We start from the raw sequence: 16,541 nt of genomic DNA, 5'->3' as shown, positions 1-16,541 counted from the left end.
GGCTATAAAAAGTGGCCTATTTTTCAAAAAATATCCTCTCATCAGGGGACATCTCTCTCCTTTTACCTCACCAGCAGCTATATTCCCTCTCTCCATTCAACTCCTCCATTCCCTGTTACAAAACCTTCCTGTTAAAAACTGTTAATCAATCACCCCATTTTCCCAATAAATATTACAATCTTCATAATTCCCCCTGTGATCTTTGGGGAGACTAGTCTCCTCAATTGATCATTTAAGCATAACTATCTTATATCTCTAAAAACCTCTAACTAAAAATGCACACAATAGCACACATTCTAAGAGGAAATTACAATAGAGATAAGAAGGAAATAGAAGAGAGAAAGAAAAATCAATGTTGACTAGGTATATTGACAAAAATGCCAATTAGGGAGAAGTCCTCTCTGTCATAAGAGTTTACATTCAGAATAAATATGTACAACCCCCTTCAGTTCAATTAATTACATCCCAAAATTAATTCTAGATCTTCCAATTCAGTGTAGGTTTCTTTATGGCATTTTCTCCAAACAGTTCATCTTCTAGATACAAAGACTTAACAAGTTTCTTTTCCTGAAACTTTTCTCAAAAAAATTTTTTTAATCTTGTATTTAATGAAAATCTCACAACCCTCTATGAAAAGGGTGTTGATCAACACCCAGATCAACTCAGGATACATGGTTCAGTTATGGGGTGTGCGAATCAAGTGTCAAAATAAAACCCAAAACCTAAAAAAATGAATTTTTGGATAAAAGAAAATCAAAATCAAAACCAACATATCAAAAATCTATGTATATAAAATTACCGAGTAAACAATAAATCCATAACAGTTTCTTAAGTCAGGGTTCAATTGAAATAATTTCTGTCTTACAAGTCTGTAGGACAAATTCAGTAATCTTGCATTTACCCATTGGTAGCCAGGATTACAGGAAGTTGTCATATTATAAGAGAGAGAAAAAAGTAGAATTTCTGTGTAAAAGGTCTTGTTTTACCTTCACTATTAAGGATGTGGGAGCCAAGATGGTGGCTGAGCTTGGGTACACGTCAGAATGTGCCATGGGGAAGACATGCTTCTGATGTATGTCAAACAGCCACAACCTCCAACTTCAAACAAGTCCTCTGTTTTGGTGCAGAAACTCATCAATCGCACTGGCATTGGTTGGTCTCCTTGACCGTGTGCTTGTAGGCACTGTGCAGATTAACTTTGTGCTTCCTTCCTACTGTGCAGCGGCTCTTCTGTGAGGCCTTTTCCGGGGATCAGACGTGATCCTTAATCAAAGTCTCATAACACTTATCAATCAGTGGCAGGTTTCCATCGTCTAAAACTTTGGGTTATGAATCAATATTGGAGCAAATGGATATTTTAAACTTATTATGTTGCAAATAAAAATAATATTGATTATATGTATTTTAAGTACAAGAAATAAGAAAGGGGAAAAAGAGATATTCCATTGAAAATACAAAGAAAAGCAATAGTAAGAATTTTCAGGAATTCAGGGTGTTCCCAAAACAGTGTCCATTTGTCTGTGGACTCTTAAAATGGTATTGTCTCCAGTCCAACCATAGGAGAGGGAAAAATAAAAAATACGGAATAAATCGCATTACAGAGGTGTCTTTACTGTTGGGAGGGGAAGACTCTGAAAAAGCTTAAAACTCACCTCGAGACTCTTTCAGTTTCCTTCCCCTCCTGAGTACCATCATTCATGTAGATTCCTTTGGTCATGCCTCTGAGGGCCCCTGGCGGGAAAGCTTTAGTACCTTTTGAGGTGTTCCTGATACACCTACTCCATTTAGAGAGCCAATAGAACTGCACTCAGCATCTGGTTTATTCATCAAAAATGATTTGGAAGCTCCTGTATCTAAGAGGCAGTCATTGTATGTGTTCCCATCTTTTAGGGTTACACGAGCTTCATTACCATACATGGGGGATAATGAACAGGGATGATTGGCATTAAAACATCAGGGTCTGCGAAATCAAAGGTTTCACTCCTTGATCCCAGGGCCTTATTCCCCCTCCCCTCCCCACGTCTCACGTTCATAAAGATCCATGAGTATTCCTTGGGATCCCCCACTCTGAGGGGATTGTCACCCTGAGTACAGAGAGGACAAGCTCCACTTTTGAGATATTGTTCTTGGGTGTTTGCTGTGAGGTGTCATTCGTGACACTTGGAGTATATTTCTGTAATTGTTTTGATTATAATTGTGATTATTGTTATAGCTTTATTTCTGAAATTACCATTTTTCCTAAAAGTCATGTTATTGAATACCTGATCCCAGTTTCTACAATTTAATAGTAAGTGGCCTTTTTCCATATAAAGATCACTTTGGGGGTTTATATCTGGATTCTTGCAAAGGGCTATGGTCACATCATGAGAGCACTGAGCCTGGGGCCGGACCTGATCTACAAGGAAACTGAATGGGATAGACATAAAGTCCAAAGTAGTTCTAGAGGGAGTCCATTCTCTCCAATGCACTGGATTGTAGAGGAGAGAAAGCGTCCCTAGATATTGAGTGAAAAGATTTGAAACTGTTTTATTTTCTGTATTATCTCAATGAATATAATTTTATGAAACCAATTGTGTTCATTGGCTAATTAGAAATGATACATGAGCAGAATGGGAGCCTGAGCCATTACAAGTTGACAAAGGCAAGCACAAGTTTCAGGGGAACCCCCAGAACCCAGAGAGAAATTAAAGACCCTTCATGGAATGTGGGAGGTGGGATGAAGGTCCTCAGACCCTTGTCCAGTGTTGGGTTTCCTGATCAGGAGTCACTGGCCTGAATTCATGGTCCCTTGAGTCCCACCCCATTATCTGGACAACATTGCCACACGTGGTAGGGTCAAGATAGCTCAGAGCATGTTGGTGAATCCTCACTAGCTATTGGCTGTAGGTACCATTTTGAATGGAGTCATAGATCTCACTCTTGCTCAAGTCTCAGGTGGCCAGTGAAGATTTCCCAGCCTCTAGTAGGGGGCAATGAAGGAGTGACTCAGGGCTAGTGAGAAGTAAAGGATGCTCAGGGAGAGACTGGAGAATGGGAAGAAGAGAGCAAGAGAGAGACTGACTTGGGAAGGGAGGAGGAGACCCATATGAAGGGATGGTGCCAAAGTGGTGACAGCAGATCCTTGTCCATCCCCAGAAGTCAGACCATGGTGGCACCCTGAGGGCCCAGAGGATAGAATTCCAGAACTGAAATGAAGAAGACCTGAGTTCAAATGCTCCTGCAGACACTGAAATGTTGTGTGACCCTAATTTTCTGCCTCAGTCCCTTCATCTGTCAAATAGGCATAAAAACAACATCTATATCCCAGAGTCCTTATGAGTATCAACAAATATAATATTTGTAGTGCTTTGAAAACTTTAAAGGGTTACGTAAGTGGTAATTCTTATTGGACTGTTATAGTTGTGCTTTTTTTTATGATCATGAGTGTCACCTCCGGCTGCAGCCATCATCAGTTCCTTTTGTTCATGACTAGAAGGTTTGGACCAAATATACCACCTGATGGGCCTGTCTGTCCCCTGTTATATTTAAAATTAAGAAAAGAGACTGACTAAGGGGTAAGAAGAGAAGTTCATGGATGGTGGCCAGCTGGCAGGTAAGGCAGCAGCAAACCCTACAAAGTGATCGGAGGCTTCCTGGTGTTCTCACAGCCAGGATCCTTTTGTGTTGGGTCCCACAACTTAAGAAACCAACTCTGAGGAGCTCATTACTCAGGGTCTTCCCTATCAGCCAAGACAGCTTTAATGGGGAGCTCATAAAGAGGAGGCCCAGTCAGCTCTCCTGCCCTCCCCAGCCCACTTCTCTGGAGCCCACACAGGCGAGGAGTACTTGGTCCCTTCACTGCTTAGCCCAATCCTGCTAGAGAGGAAGATGCTCCTGGAGATTCCTGGGACAAAGAAATGCCCAAACTAACAGCCTAGATGGTGTCTCTGATGGGACCCCAGGAGCAGGAATGCACAGAAGTCCTCCCAAATATTTGTTATTCATACAGTATATGAAAAATAAATTCTCACTATTTCTCCCTTCATCTTGGGGATCCTGGGCCTTAGTTTCCCCAGTGAAATTCCTGAAGGATAATGGCTACCTGTTACATGGAGGGCTTAACTAGGATGCTGGGGTGTTAATCTATATAATATTTAAAAAAAGATTGTTAAACACTTTACCAGGGTGCCATTACAGGGTCACACTCCTGCTACCATGAGAATTTCACCAACAAACAAACCAAAAGAACATGGGAGACACACAAAGGGCACTGCTAAGCCAACCCCCTGTCCACACAGTAGAGATCTGCTCCACAGACATATGGCGAGTTCTTGGAACTGGGACAAGAGAAATTGGCCGGGATTACAGGAGGATCCATCCCACAGGCTTACAGATTAGACTTGCAGACATCCTCTTCCTGGATGTTAACAAGGTTACTGATTTGGGTACACAATTTCTAGGGGAAATGACGTAGGCTAAAGGATGGGGTAAACCTTTGGCAGGAACCATGATTGGCCATGATTTGCAAGATAGAACCAATGGATGGAGATTGCCTCAGTGGCTCTTGTTATATTAAAAATTGTTATAGGGAAGGTTTTAGGGAAAGGTAAGTGAAGATGACACTAATAAATATGTAACAGAGGTATATTTAATTATAAGGATAAAGGGAATTGGAGAGGAATTTAGGGAAGTCCTACTTCTATCAACCCATCCAGGTATTAAACCTAAATAAATCTTAACTAAAACCAGACTACAAGGGGTTAGTAATGTCCACGGGGCCAGATTATCACAAACTCCACATGGTTGGGTCAGACAGCAGAGTCAAGATGGAGTGTCCTCACAAGGTCCCAAAGGGAGAAGGTTGTCACCATCCACAATGTGCAGGGGAACACCCACTCAACCCTTTTGGATAATCCAAAGTCCTTGGCAGCTGCTCAACTGGTTCTTCAGGGAGACCACCAGGCACACCTTCCAGTCTGACCAGCTTGAGAGAAAAAGATTTTCCAACTGCTCTAGAATCTTGACCCAGCCAGGGTCGGGGGAATTTTGATCTTCATCACCCCAGGCTGCCAGCCTGCACTGCTCTGCCCAGCTAGAAATCCTCTCCTACACTCTGAGCAGCATCTTCTAGAGGATAATGGAGGCCTGACCAGTTCACTATAGAATATGGCATGTTGATCTTCCAGGGTTCTGGCTTATTGTTCTCTTGGCATGACATCTTCTGTTTTGGCTGGAGGGAAATGTTTGCTTGTCTCAAGCTGGGCTGCAGACTGCGTGTGTCACTGCCTCTGAGTTAATGGCTATGCAGACACCTTGCAATCTGGGGAGCTGTAATAATTAAAATGGTTATCTGCCATAAACTGTGGCAGTTAAAAGAGTTGGGGTCTTAAACTGTAGTGAGTAAAATAGTGGAAGATAGAAGAGTGGGTGAGTAAATTTGACCACAGAAAATGTTTCCCTACAGTGTCTTGGTTTTAAATTAAATATAAGGTGGTCGCCAGGGAATATATTCCCAATTATGAATATGCCCAAGTCAACTGGGTTTTATAGAGATTTTAATTAATAATACAATGAGGAATTAAAGAAAAGGAGAGAAAGAGTAAGAAAGCAATACGTATGAAGGGCCTTAAGCCAACATGGCCTAGACCTGAGTCTTAAGAGAGAGAGAGATCAGTCATTCAGTCTTTTATCACTCACTACAAGGTCTGTCTAAGCAAGGATTCTAGTGACACCAGGCCAGCTCCATCTCAGCTGACTTCACCAGAGAGAGTTCCAGCCAGAGTCCTCCTCAAAGAGAGATCCAGCCAGAGACTGTTTCAAAGAGCCTCTCTCAAGAGATTCTTCCCAAGCGATCCTCATCAGAGATTTCTCCAAAAGGATTGTCCTTCAAGAGATTCTGCTTATTCTTATATAGGGGGTTTTCTCCTATGTCACCTCCCCTAAGTCCTTACATCTACCAATCACTGTAGATGTTTTCCAAAGGACAACCCATTCTAAAAACACTGCTGGGTCGACTAATCCCTTTAGTAGAAAACCTCTGAGTAAGTCTGAACCAGAGAAAACACAGCTGAGTCTACTAATCCCCTCAGTAAATCTGAACAAGAGAAAACACAGCTGAGTCGACTAATCCCCTCAAGAGAAAACCTCTGAGTAAGTTTTCGCCTCTTTGCTCCTTGCAAGTTTACAAGTTGCCAGACCTTTTTAGGTACCTAGCACCCCATTGTATCAATTCTAAAAACAGGCATGGCTCAAAGAACTCCCTGCCTCATCATAAGCATGGGTCCAAGTACTTTCATTGTTTAGCAGGAGTTTTCTCCCCTAAAGCAGTCTTAAGTACAGGTGGAGTAGAGGTCCTCCCATTTCTGATCCTGGCGAGTTCTCACAGTCAAAATGGGGAATGTTCCCAGTAGGGAACTGTTCCAATTGAGAATTCCCCGATGGGGAAATTTTTAACATTCACAAGTCTGAGAAATTTTTCAAGATTTACAGAGCACTGGGCTGCTTTGCACAGCCTGGCTCAATGGAAAGCCCCAGACTTCCTAACTACCCAGAAGATTTCCATCCTGGGCTGCATTGGGCCTGGGAGCCCTGGATCTTTTGTGCGGACCATTATCGATCCTCCTCTTGGGCCATATGCAGTCATGGTGGTGCTGGGAACAGCTCCTCCTGCTGATCTCCCTCTTCCTGTCCAGGGTCCTGCATCGCCTCTTTCCCGGAATTCCTTTCAAAAATAGAACTTAATGCAAATTCAGCATCAAATGAGAATTGTCAGGAGCTGGTCAGATAGTGAGAGCAAACTCGGGGCTCCGATCTATGCTTCCACCTAAACAGGAGACCCAGGACTGAGGCCGGCGTGGGACGACCCGCGTTTCTCAGACTCCGGGCTGTTTGGCTTCTTCTGCTCTCCAGAACTGGCCGTAACCACATGACCCAAACGAAGCTGCTACTTTCCCAGCTTTTCTCCAGCTCTGCCTTGGCGCATGCTCAGAGCCTTGGACAGGATCAGAACCAGATGAGGCACAGACACAGCTCTGTGGAATCTTCTGGTCTTTGTCACTGTCTGAGGAAACTTTCCCTCCGTTATTCTCTCGCTCCAGTCAGTCCTCATTGCTTCAATCCTCTCCTGTTCTCATTCTCAGCCCCCAGAAGCTCCTCCTCCCTCCGGAGCCTCTCAGGGTGGCTCTCTTGACCCACGTGGGGCTTCTGGGCCCGAGTCAGCTGGTGGCTGCCAGGAATCCCCTGAAACCCTGCTTCCTCACTTCTTTGGGAATAAGAGACATGGGATGGGGGTCGCACCAAGCTGGGCAGACGAGGCTACACCATCAGACACGTTCTCTCTGGTCACGTGGCACCAGCTTCTAAGCAGACCTGAATAGACTCAACATTGGCCTGGCCATAGGGAGGCCCTCAGAGCCCCTGCACAGTCCTGACCATGATGCCGCTGATTTTCCAGACTCTGGGCTGGGTTTCTTGTCCTCAGGATTCAGCCTCTCCTCAGCAGATGCTTGTCAAGGCTTGTAGAGGTGTGGGCGCTTGGCCACAAGGTGTACAACATGGCGCAGCGACTGTCAGCAGCTGCCTCTGTCTCCTCTCTTCCCATTTCCTTCCTGACATCTTCATTTCCCCTTTTCTTCCCCTGGAGGGTGTCTCTGGTCATGGCCTCGTGAGCACTGGCAGGGGTTCAAGGGATCCCCTCATACAAAGAAGATTCTATTCCCTGAGAGCAAACTGGGGCACAGCCAGAGCATGGCAGGGAGCCTCCTCTCAGCTCCTCTCTACCAGCCCAATCCTCAGCCCTGAAGGCTCAACTAAATACACTCCTCTGGTGTCTTGGTTATCTCAAAGGAGGCTGGGACATGGAGGGAAGTACTGGTGATGGGGTGAGAAGACCTGAGTTCCAGCTTTAGTCTGTGTGACCTTGGGCAAGTCACTACTGATCTGGATGAAATAGACACACACACAGAGAAAGAAGGAAAGAGCCAGAAAAAGAGACAGACAGACAGATGTGGAGGGAGACAGAGAGACAAAGACACAGAGACTGGCAGAGACAGAGGGAGCTCTAGCAGGGACAAAGAAAAAGCAGGGAGAGAAAGAACAGCTGACTCTCCCCTAGCAGCACCCTGGCCTTGCTTAGGAGCCTGGGGACAAGCAAGAAGCTGCTGCAGGCCTGACAAGGAGGTTTTTGTCCCACTTCCCCACTGAATGCATCACTGTGTATAAGCATAGCTACCACCAGGGTAGTGATACGACTGGCAGAAATAATCGGCCTCATCCTCAGGCTGGACGTTGCTGATGGACAGGAATCGGTTAGTCCCAGATCCGGAGCCAGAGAAGCGCACAGGGATCCCGTCGGCCCTGCCTGTACCTCCATCACTGTAGACATACAGGAGGTACCGAGGGGGCTTTCCTGGGCTCTGCTGGTGCCAACCAACAGTATTACCACTGGACGCACTGCTCAGGGTGCAGGAGAGTCTGGCCGAGCTCCCCAGGGCTGCAGACACAGAGGGAGGCTGAGTCACCACATCCTGGGAGAGGGAACCTGCAAACAGAGAAACTCGTTAATGACCCTGAACAAGGAGGAAGCCAGAAGGTGCTTTGAGATCCTCCTGAGAGGCAAGAACAGGGAGGGAGGAGGAGGGCAAAGGGGAGGTCTGGGATGGTCCTGACCTGAGCAGAAGGAGAGCAGTGAGAGACAGACGAGAGGCCAGGCCATGGCGAGAGGACCCGAGAGCTCAGCTTCAAAGAGCTCCCAGCTGAGTCTGGCCTCTCTCAGCTCCCTCTTATTCTCTCCTGGTTACCCCGTGATGGTGGCTGATGGGCAGGCGGGGATTGATGCAAATCTGGTTCTGCTCCAGCCTCCTCTAGACCCCACCTGCACCCTTTCTTGGAGTTCCAGGGGGGCAGCCCTTCATGCAGGGGGAGTCCTAGGGGTCATGTGGCCCAGCCCAACTGAGATGTCACACAGGAATGATCACCGGGCTCAGAGCAACCACAGGCACAGCCAGCTGGGCTCACCCCTCCCCAACACCTCCAGGCTCCCCAGGCCCTCCCTGCCTGCCCATGACAGCCCCACAGCGTCCCCTGCTGGCTACAAGACCCACATCCAGGCCACAAGGAGGCAGAGCTCAGGGCCCCAGGCTGAGGAAGGTCCCTGCTGCCTCTTATGTCAAGGGAGGTGGAGCCTCCCTTGAGCCCCAGCCTGAGGCACCCAGACAGACCCTGTCCTCAGCCTCTTCCCTGGCCTGGCCTCCTGCCCTCACCACACTCTGCTAGCAGGCACTGATCCAGGCCCAGTTCCAGGCTGAGAAATCCTGGCCTCTCACTGGGCAATGGTTTTCCTTCCCAGGCTTTAGAGCCTTCCCAGAGCCCAGCCCTGCCCACTGCCCCATCCCAGCCTGCTGGGGCTCCTGAACGTACAGGAAACTCTGCTCTCTGGGCCAGGCCAGCCTGTCCTGTCTGCCATCCTCATGGAGCTCCCCAGGCCCAGCTGAGCTCAGCTTCCAGGCCTTCTGTGCTCCCCCTACATGCCCTCTCAGAGGTCACAGCATCTCTGATGTTCAGCCAATCAATGGATCAATGAAGCGTCTATTTGGTCCTCTGCTCTGTCCCAGGCACTGTTCTTGGCCTTAGGTAGAGCAGGGTGACAGCACACTCCTCCCTGCCTCTGAGAGGCCACTCTGGAGGGACCACCATCTCCTGGTCCCTCGGGGTCCCAAGGGCTTACCCTGCCTCCCTGGCAGATGCTTGGGCAGCCCCTCACTGGGCATTCATCAGTGGTCTTTGGGCAGCCTCTCGGCTGAGTCTGGGGCCATTAGGTTCAGGTTTCTGGGCCTTCTTCCTCCCACTTGGGGTCTCATTCCTCCTACCCTGACTCTGAGTGCATCAGATCAGCTGGTCATTGCCTAGACCCAAGGGCCCTCAGACAGGGAGGGGAGGGAGGAGGAACATGCTCAGTGGTTGCAGGTGAAGCCATTCCACCTCCCCACCCTGGACTGCCTGCTCCCAAGGGAACCAGAAGGAAGGAAATTGTTCCTTCCTGCCCCCAGATGGAGCCTGGGCCCATGTTCTGTCTCTGCTTCCCTCCCCTGACAGATGGGGGAAAAGCGAACCTTTGTTACTGGCTGAGGAGCCAGAGGCAGGGAGCCAATCCCCAGCATCCTCAGCCAAAGGAGTCTGGGGCTCTTGTCCTTCCTCCCTGCATGGGGGTGTGAAGGGAGGTGCTGGGAGCCCCAGGATGGAGGGAGGACACAGACTTCCCCATGAGAGGCCAGGAAATGGCCTGGGAAGGAGCAGATCTGCTCTGTCCTCTGAGGTTGTTATTTCTTGTGTTACCTGAAGGCCATCAGGGAGAGTTACTGCTGCTGAGGTTCAACAGGTGGGAATGAGGAGCTGCTGAGGGACAGAGCAGCAGAGGCCAGGCCAGAATTGTAGCCAGACTAGCAGCAAGAAAGGAGCCCAGAGAGCCAGGTCAGTGGTCCTTGGGGAGAGGACTGAGCCTGGGCCAGACCTGATGTGTAAGGAAACTAAGAAGGATGGACTTAAAGTCCGAAGTGCTTCCAGTTGGAGCTCAATCGCTCCAAGGGGTGAGACTGGAGAGGGGAGAGAGTGACTCTTGCGGTATTGCTCTGATATATTTGGAACCTCTTCATTTTCTATATTATCTCAATGAATATCATTTTGTACACATGGATTCTGTTCATTCATTCATTAGATCCTTTACAGTGAGGGAAACAGAGCAGAGTGGGAGCCTGAGCCATTACCAGTAGAAAAAGGCAAGCACAAAGCTCAGGGAAATCCCCAGGATCCAGAGGGAAATTAAGGGAATTTCAGGGAATGCAGGAGGTGGGATGAAGGTCCTCAGACCCTTGTCTAGGGCTGGCTTTCCTGGTCAGGAGTCACTGGACTGAATTCATGGTCCCTTGAGTCCCACCCCTTTATCTGGACAACATTGTCACACGTGGTAGGTCAAGAGAGCTCAGAGCATGTTGGTGAGTCCTCAATAGCTATTGGCTGCAGGTACAAGTCCCTGACCCTCTCAGGGAACTCCTCCTCAACACCAGGAGCTTCACAGTTTGGATGGACTCTTGCGTCTCCTAATCAGGCCTCAGCTGAAGCTTTCCCAGCCTCCAGTAGAGGGCAATGAAGGACAGCCTCAGGGCTAGTGAGCAGTAAAGGATGCTCAGAGAGAGACTGGAGAAAGGGAAGAAGAGAGCAAGAGAGAGACTGACTTGGGAAGGGAGGAGGAGACCCATATGAAGGGATGGTGCCAGAGTGGTGGGAGAGGAGATCCTTGGGAACCCCCAAAGTCAGATGGTGATGTCACCCAGGGGTCCCAGTGGAGAGAATCCTGGAGCTGAATTCTAGAAAACCTGAGTTCAAATTTTTTCAAACTAAAAAAGAGTCTGTTTTATTGTGACATTTATGACATTGAGTCCTTGTTGCAAAGGATCATGACGGGTACTCTTGGCACATATTACACAATGTCAAGATGTTTGGTGCACACTGAGGGTCATCTGATGGCTGAGAATGTTTACTGGCTCTTCCTGCCCTCAGTGCAATTTTGGATAAGTCACAAACATTTCATCATTAGGTTGGTGTATAGTTAACAAGTAGTTGGTCTTAATAAGCATCATTATAAACCCTCATGTTTAGGGTATTATTACTCTAGTTCACAAATGCTTCAATAATAAAAATGGCACAATTACAGTATACACACACTTAATTTACCTGTACTGTATTATAGTCATAACTGAGATAAGCTGCGGAGCTAACTTTGGTTGTCTGCAATTAATGAAATCTTTAAACTGAGTAATTGTGATTTGCCTTCTAATTTGTGTAAATATTACAGTGCATTTATGAATCTAGTTTGAACATTTACCAGCACCAAATCGATATTATAAATGGCTGACCTAGTATGTTGTAGTTGGAAAAGCAAAATTAAAAAAAATTCTAATTGAACAGCCCTTCAATTGAAAGCACATCCCTATACCTGGGCTGAAAGGATGCCATGTCTCAGCATCAATGGCCAACTCCCAATGGAAATATGTCCCGGTTTTCAAGATTCAACATAGATAGATATAGATATAGATATAGATATAGATATAGATATAGATATAGACATATTCAACATACATCATGTCAAGGCAGCTCAGCTATACTCATGAGAAGCCTGAGAAAGGGGTTGTTTTGAGCTAGGGTATTCATCCTGTACCTTGCTTAAGTAATAATATAATAGGGCTCACACATACAAATGTTCTCGTGAAAGATTGTACCTATGATATGGAGAATCTGACTGGGAGAACCATTCAGTGCTGCTACAGGTATTGAAAGGTTGTATGAGTCTGGGCAAGTCAGTTCACCTCTATCTACCTGACTTTTGTCATCTGAAAATGAGGCATAATGATAGCACCCTCCCCAGTGGCTGTGATTGGCATCATGCGATGACATTTGCAAAGTGTTCCATGCAATTTAAGACTATAAAAGGTCTTTTTCTCATTGTCATCATTACTTCCAAGGCAGACTCCTGCTGCAGCAGCAGTCCATCTCCTTCTTCCCCAAGAACAGCCCTCCGTTTCTCCCACCATTTTCCAGACCAAGATGTGCCTCCTCTCTTTCTCTTTCTGGAGGACCAAGAAAGTCGGTGATGAGGGTGGTCTGAGCCCATCCCCTGCTCCGCACTCCCTTCCCTCTACAACACACAACATGCCTTTGGACTTTCGCCTTCTCTGAGATGAGCCTTAATGGAAGCCTTGCTGGGGGAGGTCTGGAATGGCTGCTGCCTTTGCTCAGCCTTTCCTGGGTCAGAGGCTTCCCAGCAGCCCAGCCTGGCAGCCCTTCCCAGAGGAATCGGCTCTTTGCTCTCTGCTGTCATTAGACCGGATTCTGCTCACTATGGCAGGAGGGGAAGCCCTGGCAGGAGCTGCTGTGAGCCATTGGGACCCTCTGAGTGACTGTGGAAGGGAAACGCCCTGGAGGGGTCTGGCACCACCTGCCCAGGGAGGTCTATAAACAATGAATGTTGAAACTCAGGAGAAGCAGTCAGATCCAACTATTAAGATATAGGAGGGGACAGTTGGGGGGCTTTGGGGCAGTGAGTGTCTACACTGAACGGGGCCCTGTGGATATTCACAAACATGGCCAGTGGTTCGGCCTGTCCCACAGCAGTGCTGGGCTTCCTCCTCTGGCTGGGCGCTGCTGAAGGACAGGAATGGATCGTCCCCAGAGCTGGAGCCCGAGAAGCACTCAGGCGTCCCAGCGCCCTTTTCTCCATCTCCATCACTCTTGACCCACATCACATTCAAGGGGCTTTTCCTGGGCTCTGCTGAAAGCACTGAATACTGTAGGTGCTGTGCTGAGTGCTCAGGCTGCAGGTGGGTCTATCTGTACTCCTCAGGGATGCAGAAGGAAGCTGAGTCAGCACCAGCTGGGAGAGGGAGCCCGTAAACAGAAAAACTCATTAATGACTGAACAAGAAGGTGCTTTGAGATCCTTATAGGAGGCAAAGGCTAGGATGGAGGAGCAGGGACAAGTGGAGTTCAGTCCTGATCTGAGCAGAAGGTGAGCAGTGACACCCAGATGAGAGGTCAGGCCATGGTGCAGAGGCCCCAAGAACTCTGCTCCCCAAAGAGCTCATGCCTGGGCCTGGGCTCTTCCTGGTCCCTCATCCTCACCCTGAAACCCTGTGATCGTGGCTGGAAGGGCTATGTGGGCTGGATGCAAATCTACCTTGTACCTGGGCTTACTTAATCCTGCTCTAGCTCCTGACTCTGGGTCCCAGGTCCCATGGGGACAGCCTCACTCTCTGGGTCTTGGGGCATCTTGGCCCAACCCACGTGGGAAGACCCCCAGGAGTCCTCAGTGCCCCCCTGCCTTCCCAGGACCAGCCCCACAGGGTCAACTATTGCCTATAGAAGCCTCATTCATGCCAGGCTTGTAGCTAAGCCTCAGGAACTCCCCAGGTCCTTGCTGGCTGCTCTGTTCACCCCAAAGCCAGAGCCTTCCCTTCACCTACAGCTTTCGGCTCCCGGAGCCTCCCTCGTCCTTTATCCCCCTCCCTGGGCTGGGCCTGGCCCTCCCCACACTCAGCCGCAGACAGGGATCCCCGCCTGGCCCTCACTTGCATGGCTGTATCAAAGGGCAGGCAGTAAAAGCAATGATCTACATAAGCACTCCCAAAGGTTCCCCCAAACAATTTCCAAATAGAGGTTCAAAAGGAAAGCTGGAGGACCGGAACCCAGGGAAGGACGACATGAAATCCCAAAGAGGTCTTCAGGAGAGCTCTGAGGTCTGCCACACCGGCGTGAAGGTGGAGTGCAGTCCAGCCCAAGTGAGCCCAGCAGGGGCCCCTGAATCATCAGCAGCTTCCAGAGAAGGTTGGGGAGTCCGATAACCGATCAGGAGATGGCAGGGACTCCTCTGCTGGCACTGAGTGCAGGACTGATGCACTGTCCATGGATGGGAGGATTGGGTTCAGAGCTGCGGGGAAGGACAAGCACTAGCAGAGCAGAGCTCTTGGCATCAGGAGAGATCGAACCCCATTTACAGTTCCTAGGCAGAAAAGAGGGCTCCCCAGGGCTCTGGTCCAGCAGCCCTGACCACTGGGCTTCTCTTGGGGGGCTGAGGGAGCTGCAGAGGATTTCACTCTAATGGGCATCCTTTCATTTCCTTTTTTAAATCCTTTCACTAGGATTCACCAGGTTCCATTATATTGAGTCATCCCATCATTGCTGTATTTTGGAAAGCTTCATCCCTAAAGTGTGGGCATTCTGTATGCTTGGTCTTTGGTTGTGGGGTGAAGGGCAAAAGTGGCCATCATTGTGACTCTTCTAGTCCTTCTCTCAATGGCCTCCTGGTTAAATTCATTTTTAATGGGGAATTGAGAAAAGTCTTCCATAAGAAAGGGAGTTCTGAGTGGGTAGGAGGGAGCAGTGGCTAGAAACAGAATTTTATGTCTGGCATTGTTTAAAATAAATTGGGAGCTTCCTTTGTGGAATAAATAGGTCTATATTAATCCCAGAAAACTCAGTGGCTCAATGAGTAGAGTGGTAGGCTTAGAGCCAGGAAAATCAGGTTCAAATCTAGCCTCAGATACTTACTAGATGTGTGACCCTGGATAAGTCACATAACTTTTATTTGCCTCAGTTCCTCATCTGTAAAAATGAACTGGAGAAGGAAATGGCAAAGCACTCTGGTGTCCTTGGCAAGAAAACCCCAAATGGTGTCATAAAGAGTCAGGCATGACTGAACTAAATCGGGAAGTATCTGTAGCTGAATTTGAACTCAAGTTTTCATGGCGACAGACCCAGTACTCTTTTTTTTTTGTAATCCATCATCAGTTTGCAATGGAATTTCATTATCATGGAGACTTAAGGATGGTGCAATAATGTTTGTGTTTGCTTTTTCTTGTGTAGTTACTATTGGTTGTATTTCTTCTGCATAAGAATTTAAGGTTGACTTTTCTATTATGTCTTTGGTATTTTCTTTTGTAATATCATACCTGCTTTCAGTGTCATTGTCTCCAGGAGGTCTGCTAATTTGAATGTTCTCTGTTATTGCATTTACCTCCCCATTGGATCCTTCTGTTCTTTGCTCATGTGCTTCAATTAATTCATTTGCAGTTTGTTTAGAATTTTTATAACCCTCTACTATTTGTTTCCCATATGGTTCTGTTTTTGGTTTTATACTTCCTGTTTCTAAAGTATATTCTTTCCTTTCCACTAAGTTACTTGTCACTTGTTCTGAGACATGTTGTAATTCACTTTTGCTTGGATGTAATCTTCCATGTTCTTTGCTTTTTAAGTTATAATTTACAAATGCATTTAAGGTTTGTGTATTACAGACTATTTCCAGTTCTTTTCCTTCCTCTTTCTTTGTAGCTTGTTCCACTGTTCGAAAAATTTTCTTTTTAATCTCTGTTACATCTTTATCTAATTGGATTTCTTCTTCTATCTGTTCTTTAATTTTATTTTGTGCTTTTGGATCCCCAAGTTCTATTTCCTGTCTCCTTCCTTTTCATTTGCCCCATTTCCTTTCCCATCTTGCCTTTTTGATGTTTCTCCATGCACCTGGCTTCATAACTGACTTTGTTTGGCTGCACCTGATACTACTTGCGAATAATGTGGTTTTGCTCCTTTTTGGATGTATCTATCCATGGTTTCTAAATTTGGTGCTTGCAATGAATTCTTTCAATTATAATTACAACAGTTTGTATTTGTTTGTGTATTGTTGCTGCTATACTTTTTGTTGCTTTTCCAGGACCTCTTTGTTATTAGCTTGGACTAATTGTGCCTTTAAATAACAGCCTCGAACCATGTGACCCATTTTTCCACATAGGAAACATTTGGGTACATTTCTCCTTTGATTGCTTTGTGTGTAATTTCTTATGGGTTTCTATGATTGAAGAGTGGCTAGATTTTTTATTTCTTCAATTTCTTTATGTTTAATTGTGCTATTTGCCTCCTTGAGCTTGGTTTTAAGCTCCCTTATTATTTTATCCTTTTCCTCTAGGATTTCTTTATGACCTGTGAATATGTAAGTTGAAGTTTTTCTTAAATCTTCCAGAC

General features: G+C 46.9%; 1 pseudogene; it reads right to left on the bottom strand.

The window, feature by feature from the left end:
- Window positions 1-7,083: 7,083 nt before the first annotated feature.
- LOC100619448 (immunoglobulin lambda variable 4-69-like) lies at window positions 7,084-8,771 on the bottom strand (annotated as a pseudogene).
- Between the last annotated feature and the right edge of the window lie 7,770 nt (window positions 8,772-16,541).

This window comes from Monodelphis domestica, chromosome 3 (assembly GCF_027887165.1).
Source record: "Monodelphis domestica isolate mMonDom1 chromosome 3, mMonDom1.pri, whole genome shotgun sequence".
Taxonomy (NCBI): Eukaryota; Metazoa; Chordata; class Mammalia; order Didelphimorphia; family Didelphidae; genus Monodelphis; species Monodelphis domestica.
This window is presented reverse-complemented; position numbering and strand designations above follow the sequence as displayed.